At 36.4% G+C, this 16,418-nt stretch overlaps 1 long non-coding RNA gene across 1 annotated transcript in view; it reads right to left on the bottom strand.

The window, feature by feature from the left end:
• Positions 1-16,418, bottom strand: part of LOC309861180 — a 173,655-nt gene that overhangs the window by 133,769 nt on the left and 23,468 nt on the right. The window contains exon 2 of the long non-coding RNA XR_014309804.1: positions 4,032-4,158. This is a non-coding gene — a long non-coding RNA (uncharacterized lncRNA). The remainder of the gene's footprint in view (positions 1-4,031; positions 4,159-16,418) is intronic.

Here is a 16,418-nt window from a genome sequence, read left to right as displayed (position 1 = left end):
ATTCACAGACCTGTACCTCTAGGGATAAAAACACATTATAAGTTTATTAAAAAATTTTAAAAAATCAATGAAAAAAAAAGCTGTATGTGTTGTATTTCAGAGGTCTTAAACTGTGTATTTTACTAAGACAGAAGTTGAAACATTGCCAAGCATGACCTTTCAATTTCAGTTCCTCCTTACACTAAAAAACATGTTCTAAGTCTTCCGTTTCCTTTTTTATCAGTCTCAACTTAAGCATCTAATGGTCCTGTTATGATCACCATCTTCTTAGAATTTGGACTTTTCCCTAAACAGAAGTAAAATGAGGCTCCTACAAAGCAAGATAGCTATTTGGCATGCTTGCCAATATTCTTGTAGAAGAAGTAAGTGGCAGGATATCTAAGACTTTGAGATTTAAATCCAGAAATAAAAAATTCTTGACATTTCATAAAATTGAAAAGGCTGATCATGGTTTCATAAAACTCACTGATTTTATTATGGTATTCTCAGCTTCTCCAAAGTTTCACTACTAAGTTTAACTGTAATGGTTCTTTGTGGACTGAGTAAAGATATTGTGATTCTAGTGTTTGCATCCTGCTCAAACTTTCTTAAAATTCTACTTTCTTTACCGATGTTTGTTCACAAAGTTGTTTTAAGTCAAAATCTTCAAAGTAATTCCATCCATATTTTTTTTAATCTTGAACTTTCTTACAAATCACCTTTGTGAAATTATTACACACAACAGAGCTACATTTATAGATAGAGAAGTATAACTTATTCTGAATGCACCTCTTTAGTGATGCTTTGAAATTGGCACTTCCTTTCTCCCTATTTTGGCTTTCCAACAACCTGGTGGGAGTCAGGAGAAGCATGGATATAGTACTGAGTTTCTGCTTGGCAACCCTACAAATGACTCCTACACTAATTTGCCATGCCCTTCAGGCTACAGCTATGGAGTTCTTATAATGTCAGCTAGAGGCAAATCAGCCTAGCCCTGTAATGCTTGACTAGCTTAACTCACTGGCCTAAGTTTTTCCTAGGGTCTCCCCTGATTTAAATCCATCTTACTCAGAGAATATATATTCAGCATCTCCTACTGTAGGTTAAATGGGAACTGTTCCCTGGGAAAGAATGTGAGTAATTTGGCTGAGAAATGTGCTGGATTGTGTGAAACTGTGTTGGCCACTGTGTCCCATTTTCCCCCTTCTGTGTTCTCTTTCTATCACAGGAGCTGGAAGCCTGGGAACTACAACTACATTTTCAAGTATTCCTGCCAGTATGCTCCTAGGTTAGATTCTGCCAATGAGAGGAACTGATATAATTCTGGAAGACAGAGGAAAAGCAAAAACAATTATGCTCATGGCTGTGGATTGCATTTTCCAAGGCGTTAGCATCAAGAATTTTCCAGCAGCTTCCCGGCATCATCCAAAGAAATCACCTGATTTAGGGCAGGGGACAGTGAAATCAGTGGCATTGATTTTTTTATGATCTGAACATTTTATGATTTCCTAAATGATACGGTTGGCCTCCCTAATTTCTTCTTTCCCGAACCTCCTAATGGTTTTTTAAATCCCTTCTAGTGATATTTAAATCCATTTGTTGTGTGAAATAGCTGGAGTTCTTTTCCAGTCTCCACCAATAGCCTCTGCAAGAAAAGGGACCCAGAATCCATCTCCTTTTTAAAGCCCTTTGGGGGTCCTGACTGAGGGAAGAAACCAAGGTTCCCAAATAGAAACTCACCAAGAGGAAAGGTGAGAATAGGCTGGTGATGTGGAATCAGCTTCAGGGTTGTCCATACAGAGTTTATTTGGAAATGTGTAAGTAAGGCTAAAAAACACGTCCCAGGCAGCCAGGGGAAATGACACGCTTTGGAATTATTAGCTGGGCATGCAAATGACAACTAAAAGTTGTAACTTTGAAAACATGGAAGATACCATCTCTGCTTGTGTAGTTATTAAGCTCAGCAAGAGCCACTGTAGCATTAAAGACAGAGGCACCATATGTCATCTCCATCCCTCACAGAGACAGAAAAGTTATCTGCAACTAGATCCTCCCAGTCTTCCCACAGATCTACAAACAACCCTACATCTGCAACCTTTTCTTCTTTTTCATAACAATAGAGGAACTCTGTGTGAACCAGTTCAAGACTAGGATCTGCTTTCTTTGTGATCTACAGCTTTTAGTTACCCTGTCTCTTCAGTTTCTTGCTACCAAAAATAATGTTAACAAGCGTGCAGCTGTGTTTGCTCCAGGAACGTAAAACTACAAGAAAGATCTCTTTTAACAAATATCAAAGTCGATTCTACAAAAACATTTCCTCTAACCAACATTAAAGTCTACTTTACCTGCCTTATTATTAGCCAAACTTTTCAAAATAGATTTATACTGTTTGTTTTTCTACCCCCAAACGTCTGTCAACTCATTCCATTTTAGCTTCTTCAAATCTTCGCTATTCCTCAAAACCTTCTCTGGCTATGTTCATTGATTCATTCATGCATTTTTTTTTTTTTTCATTTAACAAATATTTACACAGCCTTATGTTAGGAGTTACATATATACATATAATTTATAATACTGCATTATAAATAGATGATAGATAGACTGACAGGTAGACAGATGGGGGCATTTCCCATATCCATCTATTGCCATTCCCAGCCAGTGAAAAAAGTAAGAAGAAAATGGAAGACAAGCAGGGTGTTTTAAGGATATAATCTGAAACTTCTATACATCATTATATACATATACATATACATATACATATACATATACATATACATATACATATACATATACATGTATATATATATGAAAAAGGGAAAGTGTCCCTGCCTTTATTAATGATGTGATGCTGCAAATACAACCAGCATCTTTTCCCATCAATTTATTCTTTGTAAGATAAGAAAAAAAGGTAACGTGAATTTACAAGTTAAAAAAATAGGAGAATAGATATATAAATGGAAATGTAGTGATCTCTCTCTAACTAATGAGTTAATTTTAGTTGTTTGATGTAGGTTCTTCCACACATTTCTCTATACTCACATAATTTAGGTTGCAACACATGAAATTGGAGGTATTCTACGTTTTTTTACTTAAAACAGTATCAAAGGACTGAACCTACTACATATGTACATGCACAGAGATTTTTACTATGTTTTTTGAAAGATTTTGAGCAATGTTCAAATAATATTTTTAAAAATATGAATGGTGGGCTGGGTCCCTGGGTGGCTCAGCGGGTTAAGGGTTAAGCTGAGGCTGGGTGCCTCAGCTGGGTGTCTTCGGCTCAGGTCATGATCCCAGGGTCCTGGGATTGAGTCCTGCATCGGGCTCTTTGCTCAGCAGGGAGCCTGCTTCCTCCTCTCTCTCTGCCTGCCTCTCTGTCCACTTGTGATCTCTCTCTGTCAAATAAATAAATAAAATGTTTGAAAAAAAAAAATAAAAAGAATGGTGGGGACCCTGAATTGCTGAATTGGTTAAGCATCTGCCTTAGGCTCAGGTCATGATTCCAGGGTCCTAGGATGGTGTCTGACATTGGGCTCCAAGCTCCCCAGGGACTCTGCTTCTCTCTCCTCCCCTCCTCTCACTCCTTCCCTCAATCTCTCTCTCTCTCTCTCTCTGTCTCTCATTCTCTCAATAAATAAATAAAATCTTTAAAAGATATATGAGTGGTTATATGAATGGAGAATATCTGTGTTCAGCTTTGTTGGGGAAACATAAAAACAGCTTTGTTGGCACTTCTGCCAACCCAGAAAAATGTTTACGCACAGGTAGGAGAGAAAATACTTATTGAATAAGCGTTAAACCAGAATATGATGAGCATAATAGGCAATCCACTAAGACATTGCAAAGGCAAAAGGAAATCTCCTCTTCTACACAACCAAGTGGATACAATGCATTCCATTTGTGTTGTCAAGGAAAACAGTAACTATTGTTTCAAGTAAGAGGACTTGACAGCACCATTTGTCACATGTAGTTCATTCTAAACTGACCTGATAATTGAGATGACTCACTGTGTTAGTTAATTGAATTTACCCAAAGGCAAAGTAAATTCTTACCTTTATGACCAGAGGTAGTTTTGCAAGTTGGCCAAGGTGGGGCTCCTCCTACCTGCCCGCAGAAACTGGGATACAGGCGCACTGTCTTCTTGAAATGATTACATTTCAAAGAGGTGATTCCCAGGTCCTAGAGAAAGATATTCCAGTTTATAAAAATGACAAGAGCCTTATTTAGCCTTTAAAAAGATTTACAAACATTTCAAAAAGAATTTGTAACCACAAGTTTTCTAAAGTAAATGTCTGAAAAAAGGGAAGGTAGGCTATCTGTTCCCTTATTTTTCACAGGGAGAAAAACTTCTTTTTACCCTTACATCTTACATATCAAGAATCAAAACATTTACATAAAATTAACTACCTTTATTTTTATCATAAAATGTTATCTCCCAATATGTGAATAGTTGGGGTCTCTATGGTAGAAACTGAGGCACAGGAGAGTGAGGTTCTTGTCTCACAGAGTGGAAGAATGAATATTGCAGACAAAGGAGAGTGAGTAAAGTAACAAGCTTATTAAGCAAGGATACAGAAAAAAAGCTGTCCAGGAGGTATAAGGGGTTCTGACAGGGTTGTCACTAAGGGCTTTTAGGGATGGTCTTTTTAACATCTCCATTGATAGCACCAATGAGTAAGGACTAGTGATAATACCTTCAATGGTTCCTTTCCTTTTTAGGGTCCAGTAATTCTTGGTTGGTCATAAGTACCTATCATAACAAGACCCCACTTCTGACGCCCAGGACAGGATGGTCTGGTCTGTTCCCTTAACTCTGGTTTCCTTTCAGCTCCCATATTTTGAATTTTGTGAGCCTGATCCCATGGCCTTTACCTATCTCTCCCTACTTAGCCCCACCTGTCCCTTAACCAACTGCATAGAAGGCAGACAGGAGACTATGGAAAGGCTGGATTAATTAAAAAAAAAAAAAAAAAAAAAAACCAAAACCAAAACTTTACTGGGACCATCTTGGTGGCTCAGTTGGTTAAGGATCTGACTCTTGATTTTGACTCAGATCATGATCTCAAGGTCCTGGGATCCATTCCCAAGTAGGGTTCCTCGTTCAGTGGGGAGTCTGCTTGAGGATTATCTCACTCCCTCTGACCCTCCCCCAATATCTCTCAAGCGTGTGTGCGCGGTGCGCTCACGGGCGCGGGATAAATAAATAAATAAAAGAGTTAGTCAAGAAAGCAAGTCCCGTAGTCAGTAATCCATGTAGGTATTACTTTCAGATAACTGAGCAAGTAAAATTATCTATAACCAAGTAAATTTCTATCAATTTTTTATTTTGGGTAAACAATCATGATCAAACTGAATAAAATACACATACTATTTTTTTTAATAGTTTAGAGATGAGAACACTATTATTGCCTGTTTCCCCTTTCCTATTGTAGAAATTCAGTTATATATTGAAAAACCACAACTAGTAAAACATGAAGGCATAAATGAAATACATCACACAGTTATGTAGACAGGGAAATAACACACATTTTTCTCATGTTTTCTTATTTGAATAACTAGGCAATATGTTTCACTTTTGCACATAGGCAATACTCAATTAGTACGTTTATCATATGAAACTGTATTTAATTTTGTATTCCTGATGCTTGCACGTTTCCTGGCACAGTGATGACACCCAGTAACTGTTTATTAGATTAAATGTTAAAATGACTTTATTCTAAACCAAATTAACTGGTAATTGAATTAAATTTTAGAACGACTTTAGTTGAAAATTACCCAAGCATTAATCTCTCTATTGATTTTAGGATTATTTCTTTGCCCCCCAAAACTAGATAATTGAGGATTCTGTCTGCAAGAGAGCTAGTATTTGCAGAGTATCACATGCAAGTATTTTACATGCACTGTATCTTTTGAGCCTCATAAAAATACTAAAATACAGGTATATGTATTTGCTAAGATATAGGTTAAGCTACTTTAAAAGAGACTCAAATATATATTGACTTAAAAATATATAGGTTTATTTATTCCTCAAGGAATATTTAATTACAGTGGGTGATCCAGAGTAGATTTTCCCAAAATGGCTCTACCATTGTCCAGGTAGAGCTGAATCCAGGATGGGGCCGAGTCCCATTTCCAGCTACTGCCATTTTCCAGTCAGTGGAAAAGGGAAAAAGAAAATGGAAGACAAACCAGGTTTTTAAAGGCTATTATCTGGAAGTTGCATATATTACTTATGTTCTCCTTTTCACTAGAATAGGGTCAGACAGTCTAACAAGGTAGGCTAAGAAATGTGGTCTCTAGCTGGGAGAGCTGGAGCCCTACTAGAATACTTATGTATAATTGGAGTAGATTGAGATAGCCTCACTGGGAATCACTGTGATGTTCATGTGGTATAACCTTTAGAGTCCCTCACTTGCACAACCTCCTTCCAAGGTCCTGGAGAAGGGGGAGCTAGCAAATTATTCATTTATTTATTTTCTATCTTTTCTTCTTAATACTTCCAAAAGATAAATCTTTCCCTGACAGGCAGAGCTAACCTATAAAAGATACAGAAAGAATGAATTCTGGAGGAAAATTTAATGTTTCTTTTTTTTTTTTTAAAGATTTTTATTTATTCATTTGACAGAGAGAGATCACAAGTAGGCAGAGAGGCAGGCAGAGAGAGAGAGGAGGAAGCAGGCTCCCTGCCGAGCAGAGAGCCCGATGCGGAACTCGATCCCAGGACCCCGAGATCATGACCTGAGCCGAAGGCAGCGGCTTAACCCACTGAGCCACCCAGGTGCCCCAAATTTAATGTTTCTGTCCCCCCAAAATTTCTTCTTCTTCTTCTTCTTCTTCTTCTTCTTTTTTTTTTTTTTACCATTGCATTCCAGAGAGGTTAAGAATCTTGCAAAAAGTCACATAGATTTGAAGCTAAAATTAGAAACTGGGGTCTCTATGACTCAAAGACTCCTGACTATTATATTTCTAGGCATCAACTGCTCATATCTTTTAGAATTTTATTTCCTCCTGGAAATCGAATAGTACCTTTTGGCACTATCTCAGAGAAAAGCTGGACAATCTAGAAATTACAAGGTAATTGGCTACATTGCTTTGTCCCTATCTGTGCAGATGATCTTGAGAGACAAAGTGAAAGTGAAAGAGAACATGCAAAGCCCAGCTGCCAAGCTGACATGACAGCCAGTTAGTTGGGGCGATGCCACTCTCAGATCAACCCAAAGGTTAATAACACAGACGCAGTCAAAGATCTGATGGATAGAGGCTGTGAACTCCATATCAGTAACTTACAGCGAATGCCTGGAGGTGGCAGATGAAGAGGCCTATCATCAATTAAGCATGGCAGCCCATTTTTATAAAATTGTCAGAAGGGATTATTAAATTTCACATCTTAGTTTGCTTGGGGAAAAAAAAATCAAATAACACTAAAGGTTGCATTTTAAAAACAATGTTTAGTATAAACTCTTGCTCCTGGCCTCATGTCAAGCCATCAAAGAGATGCTGTACAATTTGATTCATGCTTTTCATTTTCCATTTCTGAGCCAAGGTGTTTCTTCATAATTATTATTAGGCCGCAAAGTATTTTTTTAAATCTGATTATTAATTTTTAGTGTAAGAATTTCCTAACTTGGGGAAATATTTAATTTTCAAGAGACAACCTTAACATCTGAATATGAGTACAAGTGGAATTCGCCATATCAACTTAAATGCACAGTACTCAAAATAAAATTCCATAACAGACCACTGGGTGCAAGTTTTGCTTTTTATAACTTTCCTTATTTACAGTAAATGCAGAAAAACATGCTGCGTTAAGTCATAGTGGACTTAAACTGGTCTGTCTCTAGATGTGTTTTTTGTTTTTTGTTTTCATTTAAAGACTTGATTCAGAGGGTTCCACCTAGTTTGAGTTAAATTTATTATGGATCAGCTTGATTATCTGCCCCTTTATACTAAGTCTCAAATTTCCTGTGTTTGTCACATCCTTATGAATGCCAAAATTATTTGGCAATACATTAGCAAGATTTAAAAGACCCAATATAACACTTCTTAAAAGGCAATTATAGTGATAACCACAATCACAACTAAGATATATTAAGTTTTCAGAGTCTCTAGAAATACATTCACAGTTATTTATTATTTTACCACAAACATTTTCACACTTAGCATTGTGATATAGTTTCAGTCCCTGTTTACTAACTTAACATAACTGGCCAAATACTGTCTTAAGGAAATTTTATTTCTCTAGCATTGGATTAATCCTATTAATCCTGTTAATCCCATTAATTCTATTAATCATCATAAAATACCTATTAATACTATCTTACTTTTTACTGGCAACAAGGTATCCCCAATTCTATACCATGATCTACTCAAATTAATGATCTATTTGATGTACATCACTAAAATAGTTTGCACATTTGATTGTAACAAGATGAAATGTCCCACAATCTTCAACTTGAGGTGGTACACTGAAAAGAGCTCGGGGTACCAGAAAGCTGTGTAAATTGTTTACAATAACTATTCTACACACTGATATGAAGAAAAAGATCATAGACTTCTAGAACCATAAAGCTTAAAATTTATTTAGGTCAACACTCTAATTAAACAGGCCATGGACCAAAAACTAGTTTTGATAAAATTTTTAAATTGACTTGGTACCTGAGCCAAGGTTGGATCTACTATTGTGTACATCACAGCCTACTGCCAAAGATTATACAGTCCCCCAAATGGCATGGATACAATGATAAAAGCAGTATTTGAATGTACTTATCTGAATTTAACAAATTATGGATCAACATTTTATCCTATCAAAACTTCTCACTTATTAAGTGATTCTTTGTAGCCCTCCATATATCATCCTAGATGGAGAATAAAATCATGTGGTTGTTGTGCTGAGAAAGTTTGTAATCTCTTTTGTGTTTCAAAATGTTCCACCTAGTAACAAGTAAATATAAATTAATTGCTTGACTGACTCAATGCCTGATTGGCTGATTTATAAAATAACTGGTTGACTGATTGTCTGACTGACTGGCACTCTTCAGGGAGGGTCAAGTTTACAATTCCCTACTGGCTCTAGTAAACTTCAAATGTCAAACATCATTGACAAACCTGATATCTGGAGTACCAAGTTGCTCAATAGCTTTTAGTGAGACAAATTTCTAAAAATAGCAAATCTCTAAATCTTTCTTAATCCAACCACCATTTTTTGCCACTTTACACAAGTGTACTAATTTTTAAAAATTAAAGGATGTTCAATGTCTAAGAATGAAATTATATAGAGAGTAATTCAACAACACCTGACATTATGTGAAAGACAGAAATAATATGTGATATTATGACACAAGAATAATACAGTATATATATTTCAAGATTTGGAAATACATGTGATGTCTTTCAAAAGGCAAATTTTCAATACAAGCTTTAAAATTAATATTACCAATTTTTTCCATCTAAAATTCACTGTAGCAATTTGATATACTTTGTTCTTGCATTTGTGTTTGGGAAACATGGTTTTTGCAAACTTGATGGAAAAATATTTGGACAAATTAAAAATCATTGCAACAATACACGCAGATCATGTTTCCCTTATTTTCTCCTTCTCTGGTTTCCCCATCTTTCATTTTATCAGAAGATATCAACCAGGAAAAAATAAATGAGTAACTACAAAAGACAACACTGATTGGTTCTTAGGGACAATCATAGTGAGAATTATTCCTTTTATGTGACTGAAGAATCTCTTTTTTAAATGTTGTTAATGTGAACGGAACCTAAAAATGTAAACATGCATGTATATAGGTTGCTTGATCCCAGTTCACCTGCATTAAGTAAACTGTGTCTCATAAATTCTTTAAGGAATAATTTTTGTATGTTCATTTTTTTCTTCCATTTTCACCAAGCTTCCTATTATTTAAAATACTATACTAAGACATCATATAAATGTGATAATTTTATTTTAAAAGATTTATTTATTTATTTATTTATTTGAGAGAGCAAGAGAGGGAGAGAGAGTGAACGTGCACACCAGTGGGGGGAAGAGGAGAGGGAGAGAATCTTAAGCAGACCCCACTCCTGTTGAGCAGAAACCAAGAGTCAGATCTTCAACTGACTGAGCCACCCAGGCGCCCTGTGATAATTTTAAAGTACTATATAGTAAAGCATTGTGTAGATATGAGAATTTTAACAATTATCATAATTTTAAAATGTACATAGTGTGTGGTCCTTCATATTAACTTTAGAATTTCAGGATTTATACACAAACATAAATGCTAGGTTTTGTTCTGCTGTTATATGAAAGAGTATTTAAAATACCAGATTTTAACTTAACCCAAACTAAACTAAAATTAAAAACACCATTGTAATGAACCATATGCCTGCTTTGTTCCAAACTGGTTATTTTTAAAGAGCCAGCCTCCAATATTCTTCCCTAGTAAAAGAATAAAAATAGAATTACAACTGTGCACATCAAAGTTACACTATTTAGCCAGGCATTGTATTAGCAGGCACTCAGTTCCTGAACAGCATAGTACTACAACACAAGTCATCTGGATGACTGCGAATGGACAGCATTCATGTGATCAGAAATTAATCTTGTGGACACGGCCTTTTTGGAGATTGCTACAACACACAACATTAAGTCTGAAGAAGCAGGAATGGGAAGAGTCATCTTTTTTATGTGAACTATGAATCTACTTTGAATGTTACCAAGGCTACACAAAGATTCTAAAACTAAGAGAAAGACTCCATTTCACTGTACGGTTATATCTTGCTTTATTGTACTCATCGTAGATATGGAATTTTTTACAAATTGAAGATTCAACATGTCAGTGGAGAAAGTAACTACAGATGTGATGGAAAAAGCAAGAGAACTGCAATTACAAACAGAGCCTGAAGATGTAACCGAATTGTTGCAATCTCATGACTAAACTTCTAAGAGAGGAGGATTTACCACTATGGAGGAGCAAACATAGTGGTTTCTTGAGATGGAATCCACTCCTGGTGAAGATGCTGGGAAGACTGTTGAAATGACAACACAGGGTTTAGAATATTACACAGAGTTAGTTGATAAAGCAGTGGCAGGGTTTGAGAGGTTAGATTCCAATTTTGAAAGAAGTTCTATTGTAGGTAAAATGCCATCATATAGCATCATATGTTACGGAGAAATTGTTCATGAAAGGAAGAGTCAATTGGTATGATAAACTTCCCTGCTGTCTTATTTTAAGAAATTGCCACAGCCACCCCACATTCAGCAACCACCACCCTCACCAGTCAGCAGCCCTCAGCAACAAGGCAAGACCCTCCTCTATCAGCAAAAAGATGACAAATCCCTGAAAGCTCAGATAATGGTTAGCCTTTTTAGCAAAAAGTATTATTGATTTATTTGTTCGCTGGTTTGTTTGTTTAGAGAGCATGCACACAGAGGGAGGGGCAGAGGGAGAACGAGGGAGAGACTCTCAAGCAGGCTCCACATGCAGAGCCCAATGTGGGATTCAGTCTAAGGGGATTCAGTCTAAGATCATGACCTGACCTGAAATCAAAAGTTGGACACTTGACTGAACCACCCAGGTCCCCTGAGCCACCCAGGGCCCTGGCAAAAGTATTTTTTAATAAAGGCATGTACACTGTTTTTTGTTTTTTGGGTTTTGTTTTAAATTTTATTTATTTGACAGAAAGAGAGATCACAAGCAGAGAGGCAGGCCGAGAGAGAGGGGGAAGCAGGCTCCCTGCCGAGCAGAGAGCCCGATGTGGGGCTCCATCCCAGGACCCCCAGACCATGACCCGAGCTGAAGGCAGAGGCTCAACCCACTGAGCCACCTAGGTGCCCCTACACTGTTTTTCAAAGACATAATATAGATGTAGACTTAATAGACTATAGTATAGTAAACATAACTTTTATTTTTTAAAATTGTTTTTAAAAGATTTTGTTTATTTGAGAGAGAGAGAGAGAGCAGGAGCAAAAAAGAGAGGCAGAAGGAGAAGCAGAAAGCTGAGCAGGAAGCTCATCGTGGGGCTGGATCCCAGGACCTAAAGATCATGACCTGAGCTGAAGGCACATGCTTAACCAGCTAAGCCAGCCAGGGGTCTCAACATAACTTTTATACTCACTGGGAAACAGAAACATTCATTTAACTCACTTTGTTGCGATATTCGCTTTATTGCACTCTGGAATGGGACCCACACTATTTCTGGGTATGTCTGTTTTGAAAATCACCTTCTTGGGAAACCACTTTTGGTCTAAAAGTACCTTCAAAAAGGGTTCTGCTTCTTGAAGATAACTATGGTTCAATTTCAGATGATACTAGGTAGCCTTTCTTCAAATCTTTTGGAAATTTTTAAATTTTCTGTGGAGCGTTGAAGAGTGTATAGAAGGGAGAGTGGGAGTGGAAAGGTGGGAGGAAGCCGATCATAAGCTGTGATTGAAGAATGTTATGCTAACCGTGAACTTCAAGCTTTTTATTCATTTCTATGGCAAATGTCAGCAGCTTCTCCTACATGTTGCGTACCTCGCAGGTTTGGTAGCAGTAAAACACAGATGTGGGTCCCCATTTGGCTTCATGGGCTACAGTTAGTCCTCACAGGTTTCAATTTTTCTCCTTTCTCCCCGGCTACCCATCCAGCTTTCCTTCTAGACTGATGGCCTCGCTGACTTTCGAGACTTGAGACCGAGCATAAGACGCATAGGCAACAGGCTTGCATAGATTTCTACACCAGCTCCCACCATTGTACGAGGTAGAAGTCTCTATGATGAATCTCTACTCTTCATCACTCAGAGTGATTCTATTTCTCAGGCCAAATCCTGACAGATAAAGCAGTAATGCAGTGACATGAAGAAATTAATCAAAGGGATTAATGTCCAAACACTCTCAAAGGCAGTTAGCGGAAGAACCTGGAAGCCTTTATCTTCTTTGAGTGGATGTCACGGCCCTGAATTCATACCTCGATAGTCCTTATTTTATTTTAGAGACTATTTTACACAACAATACTGAGTTTCTCCAAAAGTAGAAAGAATATAGCTTCTCATAGCTACTCCTTCAGATATGTATTCTCAAGCCCACTAAAGTCTTCAGTCTGAAGTGACTTTTCTCTGCCAACTTGCAACTATTTGGAGAGATTGTCCCTCAGGTTATTTTAGCAGCCCTTGAAAAAACAAAACAAAACAAAATAAAAACTATAATAGGCGTCCTCTTCATTAATGAAGAGTGAAATCTTTACAGTTTAGCAGTCTACTGCAAACTTGCGAAAGAAAAGATGCTCACAATTTCTTTTCCTTCCTTAAAGAAGGAAGTCTAGCTATATTATCTCTAGCAGAAGCATAGTAGAACAATGACCATGTCTTCTTGTACAGCACTAAATCACCCATAATGTGGAAGGGAACAGTGTATATTAGCCCTCTGCCTAGGAGCTACCAGACAGCCATTTCCTTTTATTTCAGCAAATCTGGTTTTTGTGTAACCACTTCATTTTTCTTTCCTGACAGCTATATCTGAGTCACAGGTCCATTATGCAGGGCCCTTCTTTTTTCCTTACAGTTACTTATCAATTACTCCCTAAGTTTTAACTGAATACATATCATGCACCTGGCTTAGAACTAAGCCTAGGCCTTGCCTGGAATGAGATATGTGATAAGGAAGACTTTTTAGTTTGTCTGAGGACACAGCATATTCTTGGGAATGCAGGCTACCTAAAGTATATATACTTTCTTAATTTTTACCTAACCTGTCATTACTAGAGTTTTGTATGGACTCTCATTCTTTTCTCCAAGTTAACTCATAACCTCCATTACAGCACAATATGTAGCTGGGAAGAAGTGGTTTTATAGTTGACCTCTAGGGTATGCTCATTAGATAAGGGGTGCCAAAGGCGTGGGCTTCAACTTATCCACTAAACATAGATTCAAATAATTATTCTATAGATTGCAATGTAGACTACGGGATCCCTCTTAGGGCATAAAAAGAAAAATCAATTCCCTTTCAAACTTTTTTCCCATTTCATCAGCACATCCTACCACGACACAGTAATATAGTGAGCAACCCATTCATACCTAATAGCAAAAAAGCAGTATCTATTGTTAACTTACAACAAATCCAAGTTTAAAACTAAAAGAAATAAAAAAAGAGATTATATAAATAACTGCAATTTTACTAAAAGACAAAGCTTAGTTGTACATACCCACATCCAAAATATACTGGTGTGCACTAAAACACTTCCCAGGGTAGAAACTCATAATTACATTTATAAGTAGAAGACATAGCAGACAATTTCTAAGTAGTATATTCAATTTTGTTAGAGTACCTGAATAAGCAACTGCAAAACAGTTCATTTAGTGAAAGCAGTGATACCAAAATATGTTTTTAAACCTAAAAGGGGAAAAAAAGAGCTTCCCTACTTCACCATCCAAGTAAAATACTTTGGAGTCATTTTTCAATATTGGTTTTCTTAGTACTATATTAAGAACACATTAGCAGCTTTTAAACCTAAATAATAAGTATTTATAACAAAAAACTACAAAAGTATGTTGTTAAAGAAACATTTCTGAAAGCATTTTAAAACTATGGACCATGTTAAAAGAAAACACATAAAACAAACAAAATGATTTATATGTTGTCTCAGTCAGTATTGTTATTTATTCATTTATATTTGCACTCTTGGTACTTTTGGAAATGATTTAGGGCAACTTACAAAAATACACAATACAACAAAATGCATAAGAAAAGAAGTGAAGAATTTGTGGCGAAGGTAAATAAAGGTAGAAATAAAAGAATAAATTCAAAAGTTACACAAAATACATGCCCTGGAGAACAACAGCAAATATCAAGCCTCTAATTTGGTAGTTCACTGTCTATTACAGTAAAACCAGACAAAACACAACCAGTTCCTTGACCCATTGCTTCAAATATGTGAAGATAGGCTAGTTTCTCAAAAAAGCATATTTCTTGTTCATATGGTGACCAAAGGTAAATATCGTCATTAGGCAAAGCAATATGTTTTGTTTCTGCTATTTTTTTAATGTGTGTGCATGTATGCATAATTTTAACATACTCAACTTAGGCACAATTAAATATGTATGCATTTCTGGAGTACTAAAGTCCAAGTACACAGCACACAGTATTCTAGCCTTTAGCTTAATCCAATTATAGATTTTAAGATATTGGGTGAGATGATTCTTAATGATTTCTTAGTTACACACCATTTAAACACCTGGTGAAAATAACAGAGTGTCCATTAAAATTCAGAAATATAAAATTTGTATACAATTTTATAAAGCTCTTGGAACTCCTTTACCCAAGGTTAAGAAACTCTGAGCTAGAAAAATAGATGGATTACTTAATTTTCAGGAAATTCTTTGTGTTTATTTCCACAAAGATTTTCAGACATTGAGTAATAGTGAGTTTGAAGTTATTCTGCCTGATAAGCTCTAGTGCAAGGATTCTGTGCTCTTATTAAACCAAAGCCAGACAGGAGTTAATTGTTAAAGCAGGGAGGAGAAACAGCAGAGCTTTAAGAGATAGAGAGAGAGGTGAAGACAGAGAGAATAAAAATGATACACACACACACACTGCTTAATTTAGCAGGTCTTTCTTCTCTGCACTGAGGACATATAACAGTTCCTGGGGTCTCCACAGAGCTATTAGGAAATCATACCATTGAATGAAAGCATAAATAGCAAAAGCTTTGAGGTCTGTAGGAAAAATGATGGCAATAATATTAGTCTAGAAAAGATGTGCAGCTCATTTTAGTCACACTTCCTGATTTTTTTTTTAGAAGTGTGTATCTCTGTGTATTCTTCAGCAAATTTGTGGGTACAAAAAATATTTGTACCCACGAATATTTACTAATGAATGATCATAGTACGTATTCCAATATATGTGTCATCGCTGGAAACAAAGCAGTACATTGTTGGAAGACATGTACCAAAAGGTAATATATGCCTTTGGTTTTAGAAGAGCTGATGTGAATTTATTCTTTCTGACATTAATTACTTAATCGATTCAGTTGGCTCCAAACTTAAGAAAATGGATTTCTGTCATTTGCCCAAAGAGAATGTGTCCTATTCTATCTGTAAAGGACAAGCTTAAGAAAGTGGCAAAAGTGGCAGCAAGTCTAAATTTTTCCTACCAAACTTATTTTTCTTAAAGTATCAAAATACGAGTTCTGCATAAAAATTGGTGATGAGGTTATCTACATTGATCCCAAATAGCTTTTATCTTAGGTATTATACATGTATGACATACATTTAGAGATTATTCTGATAAAAACAGACTTGTGATTTACATGGACCAATGAATTCCTTTTTTATTTTTTATTTTTTTTTTAAAGATTTTATTTATTTATTTGACAGAGATCACAAGTAGGCAGAGAGGCAGGCAGAGAGAGAGGAGGAAGCAGGCTCCCTGCTGAGCAGAGAGCCCAATGCGGGACTCGATCCCAGGACGCTGAGATCATGA

Source organism: Mustela nivalis (assembly GCF_964662115.1).
Source record: "Mustela nivalis genome assembly, chromosome: 3".
Classification (NCBI taxonomy): Eukaryota; Metazoa; Chordata; class Mammalia; order Carnivora; family Mustelidae; genus Mustela; species Mustela nivalis.
Note: the sequence above shows the minus strand (reverse complement) of the source record. Positions and strands in the feature narration are given on the sequence as shown.